Source organism: Podarcis tiliguerta (assembly GCF_965153285.1).
Source record: "Podarcis tiliguerta genome assembly, chromosome: 5".
Classification (NCBI taxonomy): Eukaryota; Metazoa; Chordata; class Lepidosauria; order Squamata; family Lacertidae; genus Podarcis; species Podarcis tiliguerta.
The window spans coordinates 17564171-17585987 of NC_139538.1; positions in this window are offsets into that span (position 1 = coordinate 17564171).

The following is a 21817-nucleotide window of genomic DNA, read 5'->3' on the forward strand; positions in this document are numbered from 1 at the left end:
GCCTTTCACTCCCCTTCAGGAGTCTCAAAGCGGCTAACAATCTCCTTTCCCTTCCTCCCCCACAACAAACACTCTGTGAGGTGAGTGGGGCTGACAGACTTCAAAGAAGTGTGACTAGCCCAAGGTCACCCAGCAGCTGCATGTGGAGGAGCGGAGACGCGAACCCGGTTCCCCAGATTACGAGTCTACCGCTCTTAACCACTACACCACACTGGCTCTCGAATAAACTCTGAATTCAAGAGCAGAGTTGCATCCCTCTAGACTAGCCTTCTGCCCTCAGGTGCAATCATAGATACACCGTTTGCTAGAGTTGAGGAAACAACTGTCACCCCAGTTGACTTCTATACATAGGATTGGGGATGGGGAGATGCCCTTTGCCTCAGGCAGCAAAATGTCTTAGGTCAATCCTGGGCTAACCCATTTTGTCCCGTGTGGTGTATAAAACAGCCCTAATCCAACTCAGTGGAGATTTGTTTTTGTTTTGAATAATGATCCCCGATAACACCAAAGATCTTTGTGGTGGTTCTGCCCTATGCTGAGAAATAATTGAGTTCTCCCACTCCTGTAGTTTACGACTTCCAGAATGGGATGAATCAACAAATCATGGGTGTTCACTGCCAACCTCAAAGCAGTGGACAAGGAGGGTACAATCTTTCTCTATAGCCCCAAGGCAACCCATGTGATCTTTTCATTTGTTCCATGCTGTGCCTTAAATTCTTTGAGCAAGTGGAACAGATTTGGGGGGTGGCCCATTCGCAAATCAGCCACCAACCTCTCCGGGCGTTTCGGCGAAGGAATGAACTAGGTCAGCTGGAGAAAAGAAGAAATGCTTCTTAATTAGTAGCAGATAACATTCAGAGTCTGGGAGCAGATGTTGCATGGCTAGGAGCTAGAGAGGTGCTGACAATTGTGGTAATGATGAGACCCATAACTAGCAGGCATGTTGGAGCAGCCGCATTGTCCGTGAGTCCAACCTACAGATGGTGGGATTCACCCCCAGGGTTTCATAGCCTACATGAGAAATGACTGGAAATCAAACAGTCCTGCTAGTGCTTGCTGCTTTATACAGAGAAAATGTTTCTAGCAAGAGTGATTGACAGCTCAGCATAGTAGAACAGACAGTGGAAGTAGGCAAGAAGGAATAACAACAGAGGCACTGAAACAGGGCAAAAATAGCTTCCACCTTTTTTTGGGGGGGGGGGAGTAATATATATGAACACACCCACCAATGAGTATACTGTATCTGCTTTGGCAGAAGAAGAGTGGACTGTCATTTTAAGCTGTGCAATAGGGACAATAATTGTGCCAAGGCTCAAAGAATAATTACACTTTTAAAAAAGGATAGGGGTAACTTGATAGGAAAAAAACAACATTCATTGTGAGCCACTCAAGATGCATGTTCTGTCTCCCAATTTGTTTCAGTGCTCATCACACAGGGCATCCATTGTCCATATTTGGACAAAAGAACTACGATGTGGCTGCTAGTTCAACAGGTCTGTGGCACCATAGAAAACTGGCTTTTAAAGTGGTTCATAAGCCTGATATTAAAAAGTTAAGAAAATTATACCTTTCAGCTTATTAACCAAGTCATTCACTATATAGTTTGTGTTAAGTTGTGGGTGAACATATCAGACGACACAGCGATACTTCAAACAGCTCTTGTTTATTCACAGGCCAGAACAGAACTGAACTGAAGGGTTCAGCTAGCCTTATTTGCATAACTATCTACAGTATCCCCCTGCTGGCCCAGGGTGAGAACTTCAGTACATAACAGTTTGTTTCTTGAAAACCTTTCCCTCATCAGGTTTCTGCTTTCAATCTGTTTCTCTCTTTCTCCTCCTAGTGTCCCGTCCCACCTGAACAGCAGCTCCATTAATTTTTCCACATGACATTTTTACAGGTACTGTAGTTATATTATCAAACATTATGTTAGAGTTGCACTTTATCCTGCAGACACAGGGTTCATCTACCACCTCACCTTTCAAAACAAGTGAGGGCTGAACTGGCATATGTTTTATGGAACAGTTTGGACGTATCATTGAATGTTTTTGCTTTGTTTTTGAAGGAAGTTCTGCAAGTAAAGTTTTAATTAAACTTATGGGCCTTGGCAATGTTTTATTTCTAAAAAGAAGTCAGTTTTCATGCATTGAGTCACTTTAAATCGTACAATATTAATATCTGCAAAAGAGGTTGTGGCTCCACCCCTACCCCCCCGACAGGCTGAGTGGCAGGAGACACACATAATAACTAAAATAGAACAAAAGTCTCCATTTTCTCCTGTCTATTCCTCTTCCGTGTGCCACACTTGTGTTTGTCCCCCTTGTAATGTTAAATGGTTGAAATGTTCATTGTAAGATAAAAGCAGCCCTCGGCCATGTGCATCTCAGCAAAAAAATCTCTCCACATGGGTCTATATTGATCTAGAGGGCTGCATAGATGCCAAAAGTCTGATCTAAAATCTCTTCCTCCCTTGGCAACAGGATAAGTCACCAAATCTATTGAAATACGTTACGCTACACATACCTGAGAGTTAAGTTTCATGTACCACAGTGGGACGTGCCTCTGAATAGATACATATTGGATTTCACTAACAGTGCCTATGTTTAGGTATTTCTAATGTACAATATTGTCATTCTGCATTGAGATAAAAATCCTATCCTCCACTTCATTCTCCTTTGTTTGGAGAACTGTGGCTGAAGGTATGGCTTATTATAACCCATGTGCTTAAAATTCAATTTACTTCCAGCTCATTATGAACAGAAGGGTAAAAATTAGACTATGAATACCTGTATGAACATAAGATCTGCTGAAATCCACTGGCCTTACCAGCAAAGTAATACATTGAAGATGAGGATATAAAGTATTTATGAAACCCAAACACAATTAAGTACAGGTTTACCCTAGGAAGTAGATGAAGCGAAATTTGACACCACTACCCTTCTCTCTGTGTGTGTACACACACACACACACACACACACACACACGGAGTGCTAATGGCCAAAAGAATGGGATGCAGAGGCAGTTTCACCCTCATATTAAAATTAAGTAAGATGCATTACTTTTTAGTCCCCTGTATTTGCCTTCATGACACCAGGCTCTTTGCTTGTTAAATGCATATTCATTCTTTCCAGTAAAAACAAAACAAAAACCAAACCATCAAAAATAACCAAGGCATCTATCAACAATAAAACGGACAATGAAATAACAAGTCAATATAACAATAAAAATAATGTGCATCAACATAGTAAAGAGCCATTTAACCATCAGACAAATAAAAAAGCTCAACAAAAGCAACCAGTTAAATGCTTTTTAAGACCAAGACACAGATATAACACAGAACGGGAGAAGATGAGAACTACAGATTACAAGAAGCACAGGGTTTCTCCCCAAACTGGCAGCTTTGAGTCAAGTCCTCTCCCCCTGAAATGTGTAATATGTAACATTATGCCTATGGGGGAGCTCAGCATTCTTGACACTGTCCTTTAATGTTTAGTACCACTTTTACTTATTGGTGTAACAGTGAGAAAAGTTGTGAGAGCTCTGCTGAAGCACCATCAGAAAATTAATAGGACAGTATCCACCTAACCTGGGGACACGGGTGGTGCTGTGGGTTAAACTGCAGAGCCTAGGACTTGCTGATCAGAAGGTCGGTGGTTTGAATCCCCGCGATGGGGTGAGCTCACATTGCTCAGTCCCTGCTCCTGCCAACCTAGCAATTCGAAAGCACGTCAAAGTGCAAGTAGATAAATAGGTACCACTCCGATGGGAAGGTAAACGGCATTTCCGTGTGCTGCTCTGGTTTGCCAGAAGCGGCCTAGTCATGCTGGCCACATGACCTGGAAGCTGTACGCCGGCTCCCACGGCCAATAAAACGAGATGAGCGCTGCAACCCCAGAGTCGGCCACGGCTGGACCTAATGATCAGGGGTCCCTTTACCTTTACCTTTATCCACCTAACCTGACCCATCTGTGCAATAATTTATCCTTGGAACTTTCCACCTTCCTCCCCTGCTTGTGCCCCATGCCCTCCCCAAAAATAGCTCTGGAGATTTTGGGGAACCCCCAGAACAGGAAGTGAGAAAGCTTCTCTTGGAGTGGCTGAAATCTTGAACAGCAGCATTCCAGGTTGCAGGTTCCACCTGTACACCTACGATACATTTTGTGCAGATATCCAATCAGCATTTGTTGAATGTTGATGACTATACATCAAACTTATCTTGGCAGTGGAATAAAGGGTAATGTGTTGTATTGTCCTGTCCTCATCTGGTGGAACAATGAGGCTGGGACAGACAATAGAGTTCTAGTTGTGGTGCAGCAGAGTAATAAAAGCTGGATGCTCTTAATTAAAATCAGGACAGGGCAATTAATCCTCTGCATTTGAGTTTCAGATTAAACTACCAAGGAAAGCAACCTTAGAGGAGGTCAGAAATGAATCACATTTAACCCTTTCTCTGAGTTCAGCCCATCGTCTGTCAACCACATTGCAAATTTTAATGGTTAAGCAAGCTCTGTAAATCAGAATCCAATGGATATTCCAAATGTCAAACTTGTGAAACCTAAAATGAAGAATTATAGACTCTTGGATCATTTTCTTGAAACTTACCATAGATTTGTTCTGCTGTTTTAAATTTGTTGATTGTGATGTTGATTTTTGGAGGCTACTGATACTGTAGCTGTTTAGTTTGTCCACATGTGGTTTTAAGCTGCACCATTTTTATAAAAAAATGAAGGAGACCAATATATGCCTTGGTAATTTTGAGAGAGGATGTTGCATGCCACAATTTAATATGTGGTGGGCAGGAGAAAGTATGGTGTTCTGAAAAGAGGTGGAATAGTTTAGGGCAAGGGTGGGGAACTGGATCAAACTGGTAGGCCAGGTCCGTATCTCCACTCCCACCCCCCAGAATAGAACATTGGCTCCCAGTAAGTTTCCAGAGCACAATTCAAAGTTTTGGTGCTGATTTTTAAGGCCCTAAACATCCTTGGCCCTGTATACCTGAAGGAGTGTTTCCACCCCCATCATTCAGTCTGGACACTGAGGTCCAGCTCTGAGGGCCTTCTGGTTACAGGGAACCAGGCAGAGGGCCTTCTTGGTATTGGTGCCCACCCTGTAGAATGCTCTCCCATCAGATGTCAAAAAGATAAGCAACTATTTGACTTATAGAAGACCTCTGAAGACAGCCCTATATAGGGAAGTTTTTAAAGTTTGATGTTTTGTTGTGCTTTTATGTTATGTTGGAAGCTGCCTAGAGTAACCCAGTCAGATGGGTGGGGTATAAATAATATAGCATTATTATTACTATCTTTATTACTATTACTATTTTGTTGTTGCCATCTGTATAACACACTGGGGACAGGAGGGTGCAGTAAAATGGTTGCCTCTATACCCTACTCTTTCAAACTTTTCATCTTACAAAGTGTGCAGTAAAATGGTTGCCTGTATATCACAAACTTTTTTTTCCTCTTACAAAGGGATGCTTGGATCTCTGTGAAAGCAAAATTTGGGTGCTAAGAAAGGCACCCAGAAGGGATGTCACATTTGACAAAATATCAGCTCTCCTCCCGTATCAAAATAAAATGATCATACAGTTGTTTAATGACAGCTCTCCCTTTTTTATGAGCTCCGAAAATATCTCATTAAACAGCTTTGCAAATTGCCACAATAACTTATGCTGACATGCTCATCTGTTCTCATTTGCGAATACCTTCCTTCGACAAGCCTAATGAGATATTGTGGGGAATTCCCAGCCTCATGACCAGAGCAAGCCTTTGAAACACACCTCTAAATGGAAAAGATTATGGATGCCAGTCCAATAATATGGCGGAAGATGCAATAAGGACTAAGATGCTGTTTTCTCTGAGCCCATGCCAGCATTGGGCATGTTTTCCTGACACCTCTTCAGAAAATATTCTTTTCTACCCACCCAGATCTATGGCTTTCACAGTTTCTACCACCATCTGGGCAAATATTCCAATGAAAATAAAGCAACCCTGCTGTGTCTACTTTGGATAAATTTGGGGGAACATTGTTTTTAATAATTTTGTGTTATTTAAGCATGATTACTTATCTTCTGAGGAGCTATTTTTATCTCTCTCTTTTTGTTGACACTTTAAATCGTTTTTGGAACTCAGCCAAATGAATGAAACCTTCCAAAAATAGTTCGCTCTGGCATATAAGCTTGGAAAAAAAAGATATATTTCATAACATTTACAACATTTACAATACAGATACTCAACCAGGGCATTGCAGTCCAATCACTTTCCCGTTTTTTCTCTTATTGTAGTGTATTAGATAAACAGAAATGAATTAAGTAAACATAATTACCAGCTTGGTTTTTACAAAATGCCAAAGAAATGTAGGGCATTATTTATTTCTTTAAAAGATGTGCTGCTAACGGTAATTAAGCCTGTCTGCTTTCATATTCTTACTGCAAGTTGCAAGGGATTGTGTGCTAAATGACGAGGCTTTGCAACTTCGAATTGGAATTTTGCTGGAAGAGATTCATAACCACCCTCTTGTCTATGAATGCTCATAAGATCAAAGATTCAGTGGTGGCTGTTAAGAAGGATTAGATGCATTCAGGGAAGATAACTATTAACAAGCTATTAACAGCCAGGAACGCATATTTTTCAGGGCAGGCAGGAGGAAGTACTTCTTCTCACAGCACATATTTAAAGTGTAGAATTTGCTATCGCTAGATACGTTGATGGCTACCAACTAACAGGATTAGACAAATTCATGGAGGATGAAGAATGAAGAAGAAGAGTTTGGATTTGATATCCCGCTTTATCACTACCCAAAGGATTCTCAAAGCGGCCAACATTCTCCTTTCCCTTCCTCCCGCACAACAAACACTCTGTGAGGTGAGTGGGGCTGAGTGACTTCAAAGAAGTATGACTAGTCCAAGGTCACCCAGCAGCTGCATGTGGAGGAGTGGAGACGCGAACCCGGTTCACCAGATTACGAGTCTACTGCTCTTAACCACTACACCACACTGGTGTATCAGCAGTAATGGATGTGTATCATCTCTGGGATTAGAGGCAAGTTGACTGATGAACAAAAGTAGGAGATTGTCAGGGGCTGGACTGAGGAGGAATGGTGGACGGTGCACCCCCCACCTTCCCGATTTAGAACAGTGGTTTGCAGAAGGGCATAGTTCAGAGGCTGCAGAGAGGGAAAGCTGGGAAATATTGGGGGAGCAGCAGGTAGAAGCACTGGGGGAGAATAAGCTGGCAGACTCAGTGTCTTTGGAGAGCATTCCTGATCCCCCCTCTCTCGGGACTAGGCAGCCACTGAGAGTGATAGAACAGAAAACTCAGTGGCAGAAAGCTCAGTTCAGCCGGCACAAGGATGGTGTAGAACAGGGGTCGGCACCTAAGGCCCATGGGCTATAAGTGACCCATGGGGGTTGTTTAACAGGCCCATGGACCCCCACCACCCACTCAGGGACCCCCACCTCCCACTCAGTCAGCTCCTGGGCGCCACGCTAAACCAGCGTGGAGCAGAGCAGGGACCGCCGTCCGCAACGCTGGCCGGCTTCCCATTGGCTGCAGGAAGCTCCTGCAGCCAATGGGAAGCTGTGCACACCCCCTCTGTGTTGGAAGCAGCACCGGAAATAGTGTTTGCGCATGCGTGTGTGTGTGCATGCACACTCCAGCCCACCGCGGCATCTGCAAGACCGTGAACCTGCCCAAGCAACAAAAGCTTTGCCGACCTCTGAGCTAGAATAAGAGAGACAGAGGGGGCTGGACTTTCCTTGGAGCAACACCATTATTTAATAGAGACCATTATTTAATAATTGTCTCTGTGAATGCTGAATAAATTACATGGTAAGAACTCTTTTTGGTTATCTGCATTTTCACTGCCACCAGGGGAGGGATTGTCATTCCCTGAAGCCTTGACAGAGAGGGCTATTGCACTCATGACCTACCTGTGGGCAAACCAGGATGTCACACTAGATAGGCCTTTTGCATGATCCAGCAGGACTCTTCTTTGGTTCCCCGTGACTGGTGCCCCCATTTGACCTCAGTTCAAAGTTAGTTATCTGTTCCTCACCATATAACATAGTCAAGAATGAAGCTGAACATGCCTATGTCTTGTTTAACGTCACTGCCACAGGGAGAATCTGATCAGAATTGGGACTGAAATTTGTATGGAGGGAGAGTTAAACATTACTTCCTGCAAATGCACAACCATACCCTCCATGAGAAGGAGGCAAATTGAGACACAACCTTGATGGAGGCCATGTACCCTCTCACTCATGCTCACTCCCTTGCACCTTTGCCTGCTGCTGCTGCCGTCATCACCCTCTGGCCTCTGATGCCATGGCCACCACAGCCACTGCTGTACTTCCAGAAGCTGATGCCACGCTTTTGGAAGTACACCGTCTGGAAAGCTGTGGCAGAAGGAGGAAGAAGCGTGGGTGCCTCATTGGGGCAAGGTAGGTTAGTACATCTTTTGCTTCTGTTTTTTGGTCCTGAGCTCTGGTGTGAGCCCGCTGACTTACGCTGCAGTGCAGGACCAAAAAAATTTGTGTATTTTGGTCTCATGCTCTGGCATGGCCAAAGCACGGGAGCCAAAATGGGACATTCAGGATGGAGATCAGAAGCCAATCAGCTTCTGTAATTCAAGGATGTCCCGCTTAAAATGGGACAGCTGTGTGGAATTCACTCATGGTGAATAACATGCCCCCCCCCAAGTTATTTCCTGCAGGAGAGAAGTTGGTATTGGTGCCCATGGGAACCAAAATAGAGCACTGTGGAATGCTATAGCAAAAGTGTGATGTGTAAGAACAAAGAGACTCCCAGCATTACCATCTGGATTCAATAAGAATGGCAGGAACTGAATCTCCAGGCTAAAGGTAAAGGTAAAGGTACCTCTGACCATTGGGTCCAGTCGTGGACGACTCTGGGGTTGCGGCGCTGATCTCGCTTTATTGGCCGAGGGAGCCAGCATACAGCTTCCGGGTCATGTGGCCAGCATGACTAAGCCGCTTCTGGCGAACCAGAGCAGCACACGGAAACGCCATTTACCTTTCCACTGGAGCGGTACCTATTTATCTACTTGCACTTTGACATGCTTTCAAACTGCTAGGTTGGCAGGAGCAGGGACCGAGCAACGGGAGCTCACCCCGTCGCGGGGATTCGAGCCGCCATCTTTCTGATTGGCAAGTCCTAGGCTCTGTGGTTTAACCCACAGTGCCATCCCGTCCCACGAATATCCAGGCTACAGTGCTTCTAATTTACATTTCCCAACAGTCAATGAAGGATGATAAAATGGTGATTGGTACTGAAAGTGTAAGTACATGTGGTGCTGCGGTCTAAACCATTGAGCCTCTTGAGCCTGCTGATCGTAAGGTTGGTGGTTCAAATTCACATGACAGGGTGAGCTCCTGTTGCTTTGACCCACCCCCCCACCAACCTAGCCATTTGAAAGCATACCAGTGCAAGTAGATAAATAGGTACCGCTGCAGCGGGAAGGTAAACAGTGTTTCCATGCATCATGGGGTTTCATCCGCCAGAAGTGGTTTAGTCATGAAGCTACATGACCTGGAAAAAGCTGTCTGTGGACAAATGCTGGCTTCCCCAGCTTGAAAGCGGAGATGGGTGCTGCACTGCACAGTCAAATTCAACTGGAATTAACCATCCAGGGGTCCTTTACCTTTTACATCCAACAGAGAGACTTACAATGCAGTCCTCAGAATCCTTTGAAATTTGTACTTCTCTGAATTTTGCAATGCTGTTCTCTAGCCAAGTAATGTGTACAAAAATGCAAATACTAGCCAAGTAATGTATACAAAAATGCAAATACTACTGTAAGGTATGCATAAAGATGCATATATTGTTGAAAATAATATGCAACGGTGCATTATATTACATAAAAGTGCATACTAAAAGTGTAGCTCATGAGAAGTTGGCTTTAAATTGCTGGGGGAAATTGTAAGAATTTTTTAAAAATATAATTCGCATACTGATATGGCAATGTGAAGAACTGAATTCATGACGAAAAAGAAGAAGAGAGAAACAGGAAAACTCAAATTGACAGATTTGCTTATTACTAATTTTATCCACCCCAGTGTCTATGCACCTTCACTTGGAAGCAAGTCTCAATGGTCCAGATTTCAGTCTTGGTCATCTAATGTGCTACTTGTTCTCGGCAGTTTTCAGGAGAGGTTGAACATATGATGTTCTGCTGGCTGGCTGAGTGCATCGTAATGCAACATTTACATAACACTACTGGCCTCTGCTGCCAGTCTGAGAGAGGGAAGCACATTGACTGGGGCTGGATGCTGCTTTTGAAGCTGAAACGTCTGGCTGCTTATCCACTGTGGGAGACTTTTTTTCTCCCTCAAACTTACTGGCAACGTGGCCAGGAAACTTCTTGCAATGTCTCTTTTTAAAGTATCTTTGGAGCTTCTGGAGGGCTTGTCAGGTTCTAAACATATGGGCTGGATATGAAGGCTGTGTTTTACAAGCACCCAAAAGCAATTAGTAAACCAAGTGCTGAAAACTGCCATATTTGCAGGAAATGGACAGAATAATAGTTACATTTGCTTTTTCAAAGGCTCTCAGAAGCCAGTGTATAATGGTGAGCTAAGAACTAGGAAGGCTTTCTACCATTGTATTTGCAATGAATATAGAGGTCCTCTTCAGAGCATAAAAGCTGGGTGAATAAATATATGTGGGAGATCACACCCACGCTGGTAGTGTGCTACTATGGGAAGGAAATGCAGGTGAGTGACAGAGCATAGGGCACATACACAGAAGGTCACAGGTTGAATCTTTACCATTTCCATTTTAAAGTATCAGGTAGGAAGAAACGTGAAAGACCTCTGCTGACGATGAGGGAAGAAGGGTTTGGGCAAGCTGTGATGGGGTGGGTATGGGTGTTTGGGGGTGAGCTGTGAAGGGAGGGGCAGGCAACAGAACAGGGGTTTGGTGGATAGGCAAGGTTGATGAAGCAACATGAGCAGCCCGTAGCCTTTAAGAAAAAGAAAAGAACAGACCTCCAGAACAAATTAACGGATTAACACTGTACTCTATTCCGAACTTAAAAATGGAAAGTGTAATGCTGGTGGTCAGCAAAAGAGGTTTAAAGACTGTCTCAAGACAAATCTTTAAAAATGTAGTATAAACACTGACAACTGGGAAACGTTCCAGTTGGAGAACAGCCTTTACCAAAGGTGTCATGGGCTCAAACTCAGGAAACAAGGAAGAAACATGCTAAGAGGAAGGCACACTTGGCAAATTCACACCGTGATCAACTCCTGCCCGGAAACCAATGTCCCCACTGTGAAAGGACGTGTGGATCCAGAATTGGCCTCCACAGTCTCTTACGGACTCATTGTTAAAACCGTGCTTATGGAAGACAATCTTACTCGGCTACGAGTGATCGCCAAAGAAGAATACACAGAACTAATACAAGTCAGCTTCTTACATATTCCTTCCAGTTGTCTCCTCCCCCACAAACACAACAACAACAAAACCATAAGGGTTTCAAATGCAATAAGAATTCCTTTCATTGCATTCTCTGTGCACATCAGAGGCTCCACAGTGCTCAGATCAGATGTGCGCTGTATAACTTGCCCTTTCTGCCTGGCTATCCATCTATCACATTTTCAATTCCATCTTTTAAAGTTTTTCCGACTTGATTTCTCCTGTGAGTTTGGTTCCCACACATGTAATTTAGATCATTTTCAGACATTGTGCTAAAGAAAGGGTAGGGAGAAGACGTTTGCTTTCTCCCGATTCTAATAGCCATGGAAAATCTACTTTGGCCAGGATGTAGATTTGAGGGCTCATTTGCTTTCTGCTCTGCATTAAGAATATCCACACATGCACTTTAAATAGTGTTAGAAATGCTCAAAAGCTCTTTTATTGTCTGTTGTGGAAAACAAACTCAGGATTCTTCTGGGACTGGACTCTTTTTGATTTATGAATAATTATCCCAATCCATCCCAATAATTCGGAGCCCTGTGCTGTTACCAAGTTTCTTTCCACATTCCCAATAGATAGAAAAAGCGAAGGCTCATTCCTATCTACTTGTTTTGTACCTTTTGAGATTTGTTTTCTTCCAATTTCAACCATCATAAACTTGCACCTTTCCAAAGGATGGGATTTGCTTGTACTCATTTCATTATTCCGGCAAATGTCCAGTGGGCTCTGTAATCCTGTCGGAACAGTCTAACCGATGCATAAGGCAATTACAGACGAATATTAACATTTTAATATAATACAGAGATGTGACCTATCTTGGGAGGTAGTACTGCATAGTTGCTACATCCAAATAAACCCTTTGCAACGTGGCAGCCAACATCCCAGCTAGAGCTGACTTTCTGCTATTCAGATCTCAGGTCTTTTTGCAAATGCTGACTTGAGGTTTTCCAGTGCCGATCAGATTTGGGGAGTAGGTGGGAAACACTGAGGTTGGATAACAGAGTCGCTCTGGACACAGGCACATTGCCATGCTAGCATATAGCTAAGGAAGGCAGGGACACTCCAGTAGTAGAGCACCTGCTTTGTGTGCAGAAGGTCAGTCTCCAGGTAGAGCTGAGGACATCCCCCTGCTTGAAATCCTGGCTGCTTGCCATTCAGTGTAGGCAATGCTGAGGTAGATGGAAAGCAAGACAGAGATGTTGCATTCTTTTTTCTTTACTTGATTCATTTGCTTGTTCTTTTTAATGTATTTTTTATTAAAGATTTCTTGGTTTACGAAAGTATGTGCAATGTCTCTTTTTTCAAGTTACATTTTCTACAGATCAGTTTCATTTGTTGAGACATTAGTGTTACATTAAGAAGAAAAGGGGGAAAGAGGTGGAGGGGGCCATAGTGGGTGGGGGTGGAGTCGGGTGGCGATGATTTTATTTTACTTAATATATGTTGGGTGTGTGTGTCAGCATCACTTGTGTGGGTTCTCTTTACTATTCGTTTCTGTTCCTTTGGTGGTGAGAGAGGTTGGGGCTGGCCTAGGGTGTGGTTGTTTGTTTGTGATTGGCTGTGGTGAACTTTGTTTTCATGTGCGAGTGGGGTAGGTGGGTGTCAGGTTAGCCATACTGATTTGTATGCTGTTGGTGGATTCTTGTCATTGTCTTGTTGGGCTGTGTATGTGATAAAAGGGAGCCATACCGAGGTGAAGGAGTCTTCTTCCATTTGTCCCCGTGTCAGTTTCAGTTCATTGGTTAGTTTTTCTAATAAGCCTGTTTCCCATACTATTTGGAACCATTGGTCCATGCTTACCTCTGATAGGTCTCTCCAGTGTCTGGCTATGATGTTTCACCCCAGAACTGGTCCTACTAAACATCTTCCAAGATAATAATGCCCACTCACATCACAAAGAGCTCATCACCCACCTACCCTCAGCAGCCAGAAACATCATAGCCAGATGTTGCATTTTCTGACAATGGATGGGGCTATTGATGGAAACGTGATGCCATCTGTTTCCATTTTCAACACAACCTTTTCAGTGCATTGTTTCTTGGCGCCATCTCCCTGCTCTCCATCAACTCCCTCTTCCCACTTGTTTCCCCATTTGACCTAAGCCCTTTTCAGGCATTCCTCAATGGGGGCAGCAGGACGTATTCTGAACCTAGCATGTGCATTTGAATGTCTGTGAGAGAGAGATCCCTGCAGATATTTTGAGGAACCCACACATGTCAGGGGAGATGCTACCCACACAAGCTTTTTGTGTGTGTGACACTCTAATGAATGCCTGGAAAGGGTTTCATTTTTGTTTGCTCTACTCCACCTCTGCTTGCTACATTGCCCATGGCTAGGTGTTTCAGTGCATATTTGGAACTCACTCTGCCTAACAAGAATTTCTAAACAGACTCCATGTGAACCTACCCAACCACTCCTTCATGGCAGCATGGGGTGCAGCTATAGCTCTCCAAAGGCTTCATTCATAAAGCAGTTTGTTCTGTCTTCCCAGCATTTCCCAACCTGTTAAGTTATGCATTTCATTTGCTCTTCCACACATTATAAAGCCACTTCTGGAAGTCCAGCAGAATAAAGTGGCAGTTTAGTCTTCATTTCTGGGTGACTTGATTTTGTTGTTGTTGTTTAGTCATTCAGTCATGTCCAACTCTTTGTGACCCCATGGACCAGAGCACACCAGACACTGCTGTCTTCTACTGCCTCCCGCAGTTTGATCAGACTCATGTTTGTACACTGTCCAACCATCTCGTCCTGTCATCCCCTTCTCCTTGTGCCCTCCATCTTTCCCAACATAGGGTCTTTTCCAGGGAGTCTTCTCTTCTCATGAGGTGGCCAAAGTATTGGAGCCTCAGCTTCACGATCTGTCCTTCCAATGAGCACTCCGGGCTGATTTCCTTAAGAATGGATGCGTTTGATCTTCTTGCAGTCCATGGGACTCCATGGGAGTCTCCTCCAGCAGCATAATTCAAAAGCATCAATTCTTCGGCGATCAGCCTTCTTTATGGTCCAGCTCTCACTTCCATACATCACTGCTGGGAAAACCATAGCTTTAACTATACGGACCTTTGTTGGCAAGGTGATGTCTCTGCTTTTTAAGATGCTGTCTAGGTTTGTCATTGCTTTCCTCCCAAGAAGCAGGCGTCTTTTAATTTCGTGACTGCTGTCACCATGTGCAGTGACCATGGAGCCCAAGAAAGTAAAATCTCTCACTGCCTCCATTTCTTCCCCTTCTATTTGCCAGGAGGTGATGGGACCAGTGGCCATGATCTTCGTTTTTTTGATGTTGAGCTTCAGACCATATTTTGCGCTCTCCTCTTTCACCCTCATTAAAAGGTTCTTTAATTCCTCCTCAGTTTCTGCCATCAAGGTTGTGTCATCAGCATATCTGAGGTTGTTGATATTTCTTCCGGCTTGCTTTTAGGAAGAAGAAGAGGGGGAAAAAACTATTTGCAGCCCGCATAGCCCAGAAATTTGCACTGTAATTTCCCCCCAGTTTTCATGGATTATGCCATGTGTCAAAATCTGGGGCGGTGTTCTGGCATATTAGTCTTTCCAGCCGCTTTCATGGGTGAATAATGAGGCTTATCTGCCATGCACATAGAAGGTAGCTCCATGTCTGATGGCAACCACTGTTGTGACACACCATGCCCACTGGTATGAATGAACTTTATTATGGCCCATCAGCAAAAAGCCACAGTTCCATAATACAACAGGTATAGCCATGTGAAAGGGACATTAGGGAATGAGGTAGAGTGCTATAAACACCACATCTGAATGTACCTAAACCCTCTTGGAATTCAGATACATCAATTTTAATATGATAAAATGCAGAATCAGAGAGTTGGAAGGGTTTTCAAAGCCATTTAGTCTGATCCCCTGCCAACAGTAGGAATGTCTGGAAATTTTGATGTCAAGCTTTCTTTCTGCATGGATTTTTCTCATGTGGGCTTTTTCTTTTACAAATTCCACTAAAAATATCATATGCGTTATTATACACGTTAGAATCCCACAGTTGTCGTCCCCCAATTGCTATATCAGTTAGAGGTTTGTTTGTTTTTACTAATAACACTACAATAGGAACAATTCTTGCACATTACGTATAGGATATTATATACATATTTATTCCAACAGCTTGACCTCATCCCCAAAGGCTCACTCCTCCATTGTCTCCTGAGACAGACGAATGCCAGCAGCTGTATACATTAATAATGTATATAATATTATATACATATTTTATGTATATTGCTGCACACCACCATAATCTCCAAGCAGTGTGATATTCTGGGGATTCCAGGCACTTACCCTGGACAGGACCTATGCTGCCATATGTCCTCTTTTTCCAGGACATGTTCTCTTTTTCATGGGTATATGTAACATGAGAGTCGTCATAGTGATTCATAGTTAAAAACAGAAGTCAGCAAATGTATCCTCTTTTTTGCTCTTCAAGATATGGCAAGCCTGCTTTGGGAAATGAAGCATAGCCAACCAAGACTGTTATGTTCTTAAGATATATGGTTTATTTACACATATATACAACCTGAGCTTACAATGGAGGGATTCACAGCATCAACACCCGAAGAGGGTCTTGCTTCTCCCATAGCCACAGCCTTGGACTCAAACAGACATGGAAGAAGAGTTTGGATTTGATATCCCACTTTATCACTACCTGAAGGAGTCTCAAAGCGGCTAAGAATCTCCTTTCCCTTCCTCCCCCACAACAAACACTCTGTGAGGTGGGTGGGGCTGAGAGACTTCAAAGAAGTGTGACTAGCCCAAGGTCACCCAGCAGCTGCATGTGGAGGAGCGGGGACATGAACCCGGTTCACCAGATTACGAGTCCACTGCTGTTAACCACTATACCACACTGGCTCTCATACAACATCATGCTCTACCTCTCTAACTCAACTTGCTGCTTTTTTCTTTCTTTCTTGGTGACATCGCTCCTACTCACTACCTCAGTGATGGCCAAACTTGGCCCTCCAGCTGTTTTGGGACTACAATCCCCATCATCCCTGACCACTGTTCCTGTTAGCTAGTGATGATGGGAGTGTAGTCCCAAAACAGCTGGAGGGCCAAGTTTGGCCATCACTGTACTACCCTAAACTGCTAGCTCACATTGCTTCTAACTCTCTACTCTAAACACTGGGAAACTAGACGGATTTATTTAGCTTTTGACATTTGCTGATTCCAGAGATTAAAACTGTCTAGTGTACAATTTAGCGCCCCAAGCCTTAACTACATTCTAACATTTGTTGAGTTGAGAGATTATAATGGTCTGGCACCCGCAAACTTGTAACAATATACACCCCTATTTTCCCAAAGTAGCTAGCATATAAACAAATACACACAACAATATATATAGTTGTATAAAAATGCTTATGCTTTAATTTTTAGAAAATTATGCTGTATAAATATCGTGCCATGTAGGGCTTGGCGTGCTCTCTCTCTTTGACAAATTATACTCATAATATATAGTGGTTTAAAGAAATATAATTTTGTGCAATTAGCTGGCCTTTATTTTTCTCCTGAGTACACCTATACAAGCTTGCATTGCAAATATGCTGTTAAAGAACAACCCTGGGCACTTAGCAATACAGAAGTGTAGGAACTGGAATGGGTTAATTTCCATTTCTTAAAAATGAAACAATACTAAGACATCTCACAGAGGAATGACTGGTGGGTTCGCGCCAAGATCGCGCCCCAAATTAACATCAGGTATTGGTGCTTGCAATGTAAACCAAAAAAACTTAACCATTCACCTCCATCTGCCAGCTTTGTTTTCAACAACATGCTTTGATTCAAAGTGATAGCTGGTATCCAAGCCAAATAAGCAAGTATTTTTTTTCCTTTCTAAATGCTGTCTGTCACATCATGTTACTCCAGTTTGGCTTTTTCACTCTTTGCACCAACATGATGCACTGTAACTTAACATGATGCGTCACATGTGACTTAATGCAACGAGACAGGAGAGCATAGCTGCACTTTCTTGAAAAAAAAAAAAAAACCACCTGCTTTTAGAAGTTATCCTAGCCCCTGCTGAGGGCACTTACATAAAACCTCCAGCTTGGATACCTGCGGAGGATATTGTGGGTTGCTAGATCTATATCTGTGATCCATATTACACAACATATTTCCTTTTACTTTTCTTTCCTCCCCTTTGCTATGACCTATTTTCTCTCTCTCAAGCTCTTACTACTTGAAAACAGGAAAGGAAGAAAAACTAATCACCACTATCAGCGCACGAGTCCATAGATCAAATGAGTGATGCCACAGAAGTTTCAGCAGAGAGGGCTGGCAATGTGCGCTCCACCTTCTCAAAAATGTGAGCATAAGAAAAGTTTAATGGATCACGCCCAACATCCTGTTCTCACAGTGGCTACCCAAATGTCTGTGACAGACCCTAAAGCAGAACCTGAGAACAAGAGCATTCTCCTTTCCTGTGGTTTCCAGCAACTGATACTCAGGAGTGTTACTTCCTCCCACCATGGAGGCAGAGAATAGCTATTATGCCTAGTAAGTAGCTAGCAGTGAATAGATCCTTTAAGTCCGATGTGGACTGAAATATACTCAGAGTCAAGAGTGGATTTCATGCTCTTTATTCAGCTCATAGTGGTGAGGAGGAATGGAAGTTCCCCCACAATATCCGCTTTATATACATTATTTACACAATGGGCTGCACGTGATTGGCTAATTCTGGGATTCTCCTGTAGGCCAATCAGGTTGTGGATTCACTTCCACCTGGAGCTGGATTGGGTGGCTCCTGTGGACCAATCATACTGCTGCATTGTTCTAGGACCAATCAGACTGCTGCATTCTGAATCCTATTGTTCTAGGACCAATCAGACTGCTGCATTTTGGATCCTATTGTTCTAGGACCAATCAGACTGCTGCATTTTGGATCCTATTCAACTCAGTACATAACATGGGCTCAAAAAAAGAAAAAGAAGAAGGATTTGCCAACCCCTCTGGGCACTGCTGGCCCTCACCTACCAGACGGAGGAAGAAGGTGGGGAGGAATATTCCTTCTTGCCAGTGTTGCTGCTGTCCCCCAGCTGCAATTGTTTCCCAGCTGAAATTGCAATTCAGGTTGGAGAAGAATTATTGGGACAGATGAGCCATTTCAGAATCCTTGAGCACTTTAAAAATGGTCTGAATTTGCATTCTGAGCAGAAGCTGTATACAATTCAGCAACATTAGTAAGAAAGGCAGCGCTCTTGTGCGCATATTATCAGGTAGCAGGTACTGCTCATTGCAGAGATGGCAAGGAAAACCTCAACTTCTGGGCACCTCTCTTCTCCAGAGCAAGAATCTTACTTTCTTTTTTGCATGCTGTAGACCTATTCCCATAGGGGCTGCTCCATGCAGGGAGCTGTGTGAAGTTGACTCAGCCCACTTCAACTTCTTCATCTCATGCCCTTATTTTGGCAATGTGAAAATTGCCAGATACTTTGCCATGAAGTTTTATTTATACCCCGCCCTCCCCAGCCAAGACCAGGCTCAGGGCGGCTAACACCAGGCATAAAAGCAATTGATTAGAATACAACTTAAAAACAAGATTAAAATACAACATTAAAATGCAGCCTCATTTCAGTAGAAACTCAAATCAAAAACTTTTTGGGGATGAAAACATCAAATCTTCACCAAGGCCAACTATCCAGACTGGTCCTACGTGGGACAGAAAAAAGCCAGGGAAGTCCCCAAATAGGAGTTCCATCACAGAAGGAGAAAGGAAAACGGAAAGAGGGGAAGGGGATCAAGTTGATTCCAAGCCAAAGGCCAGGCGGAACAACTCTGTTTTACAGGCCCTGCGGAAAGAAATCAGATCCTGCAGGGCCCTGGTCTTATGAGACAGAGTGTTGTAAAGGCCCTGGCTCTGGTTGAAGTTAATCTGACTTCCTTAGGGTCCGGGACCTCTAGGGTGTTGCTATTTATGGACCTTAAGGTCCTCTGTGGGGCATACAGGGAGTGGTGTTCCCATAGGTACGAGGGTCCTAGGCTGTGAAGGGCTTTAAAGGTCAAAACCAGCACCTTAAATCTGACCCAACAGTGAGCCAACAGTGTGACATGGCAGCTAAAAAAGCCAATGCAATTCTGGGCTGCATCAATAGGAGTATAGCATCTAGATCAAGGGAAGTAATAGTGCCACTGTATTCTGCTCTCGTCAGACCTCACCTGGAGTACTGTGTCCAGTTCTGGGCACCACAATTCAAGAAGGACACTGACAAACTGGAACGAGTCCAAAGGAGGGCAACCAAAATGGTCAAAGGCCTGGAAACGATGCCTTATGAGGAACGGCTAAGGGAGCTGGGCATGTTTAGCCTGGAGAAGAGGAGGTTAAGGGGTGATATGATAGCCATGTTCAAATATATAAAAGGATGTCACATAGAGGAGGGAGAAAGGTTGTTTTCTGCTGCTCCAGAGAAGCGGACACGGAGCAATGGATCCAAACTACAAGAAAGAAGATTCCACCTAAACATTAGGAAGAACTTCCTGACAGTAAGAGCTGTTCGACAGTGGAATTTGCTGCCAAGGAGTGTGGTGGAGTCTCCTTCTTTGGAGGTCTTTAAGCAGAGGCTTGACAACCATATGTCAGGAGTGCTCTGATGGTGTTTCCTGCTTGGCAGGGGGTTGGACTCGATGGCCCTTGTGGTCTCTTCCAACTCTATGATTCTGTGATTCTGTGATTCTGTGACCCTGTACTCCACCGGGAGTCAGTGCAGCTGGAAAAGCACTGGGTGAATATGCTCCCATGGCAGGGACCCCGTGAGGAGCCTCGCTGCAGCTGGAGTTTCTGGGACAGCTTCAAGGGCAGCCCCGCGTAGAGCGAATTACAGTTGTGCCAAGCCTGGATTCCCATTACCCAAAACCAACTTATGATAAGGGGCAGTGTGCCATTTTATTTACCACATTTTATTCATATACCACATCTGTAAGTTAGGGATGGCTAAGCAGCAGAGAGCAACTTGGTGAATAGGAGAGGCTGCTGGTCTCTCCCACCATTGTTTCCAATGTATCTCTTTATTCCCCATTTGTTTCTGAAGTAGATCTTTATCCCTCCCCTTGCTCCTGATGGAGATATTCACTCACCCCTTCTTCCCTGGCAAGGTTTGTGTGGCACAATTTTGTGGTTGGCTTCTTGCACCAAAATGTCTTGGGCTTGCCCTATCAAACAGTCAACAGTGGGAACACTTGCTGTGGCATGGCAGGTAGGAATGGACAAATCTGTCAGTTCGTCACATTTATGCATCAGTCTCTAATATTTTAAAATGTCTCCCCACCCCCACCCCAGGGCAGCATTTTAATCTGGATTTGCGCACAATATTTTCACGAATACATGTGTTTCTGTACGCACCATCCCCTAATGCACACATTTCTTAGTTGGAAATCTGCTCTGCAAAATTCAGAGAAGTGCACATTTTGAAGGATTTAAACATTTCAGAAAGTGTGAATTTGAAAGAATCACATTGAAATACAAGGCCAATGAAATTTCTCCCCGCTCTCTAATGACACATACCTGCGATACTCACCCCTGATGTTAGTGCTGTGTGCACATGAGAGAGACAGACAGACAGACAGGAGGATGTGGCATCTTAAAGACTTAAAAACAGGAGGCACCCAAAATATATCTAAATCTGCCTTTGCATTTAAGGTAGAAAGAGGCAGGCCTTTTTTCAAATGGGAAGAATATGTTCATATGGGTTGAGGAGGAGTGGAGAAGAGAGGGAAGTTTCAGTATGCCCCAGGCTAGTTGGGTCTGCAATAAGTGGGAAGACATCCTGATTTCCCAAGAGGCAGAAGCTATTTTTACCAGAGAGCTTTCAGTCAGCAAGCAACAGCAGCTGAAACACAACACTATGCAGCACTGGAGCGTGCACAATAAACATCATACTTGCATTGCAAGCTGCCCCTCAGGGCATAAATGTCTCTCCCCGGTACCACCACCAGCAGCACCATTCCTCATCATCGACGCACAGCTCTTTGTACTTGCAGGTTCGTTAGTCTGTCTGAACATGTCCTGGAGGTAACACAGGGAGAATTAATATTAATGTCTGAAGGTGCTTTGGTTCCAGAAGAGTGCCAGTCAGATCATTCGTTGACGTATAACCCATGCTGTAAAGAAGGTGGCATTTCAAAGCGCACCAGGCCAGAGCCTGCAGGCTTGTCCCAAAGCAAAGCTCCTTTTGACCTTCACTAGAAATTAAGCAGCACGTGAAGACGAACTTATATTAGAAGCAAGTGGTGTTGTTAACTCTCATTTAGCAACAAAGTGTGCATCATTATGAGAGTGTTTGTGTATTGGTGGGGGACTTATCGTTTATTTACTTATTGCATTTATATAGCTCACCTTTTAACTGGGGAGCTCAAGGCGGTATGCATGGTTCTCC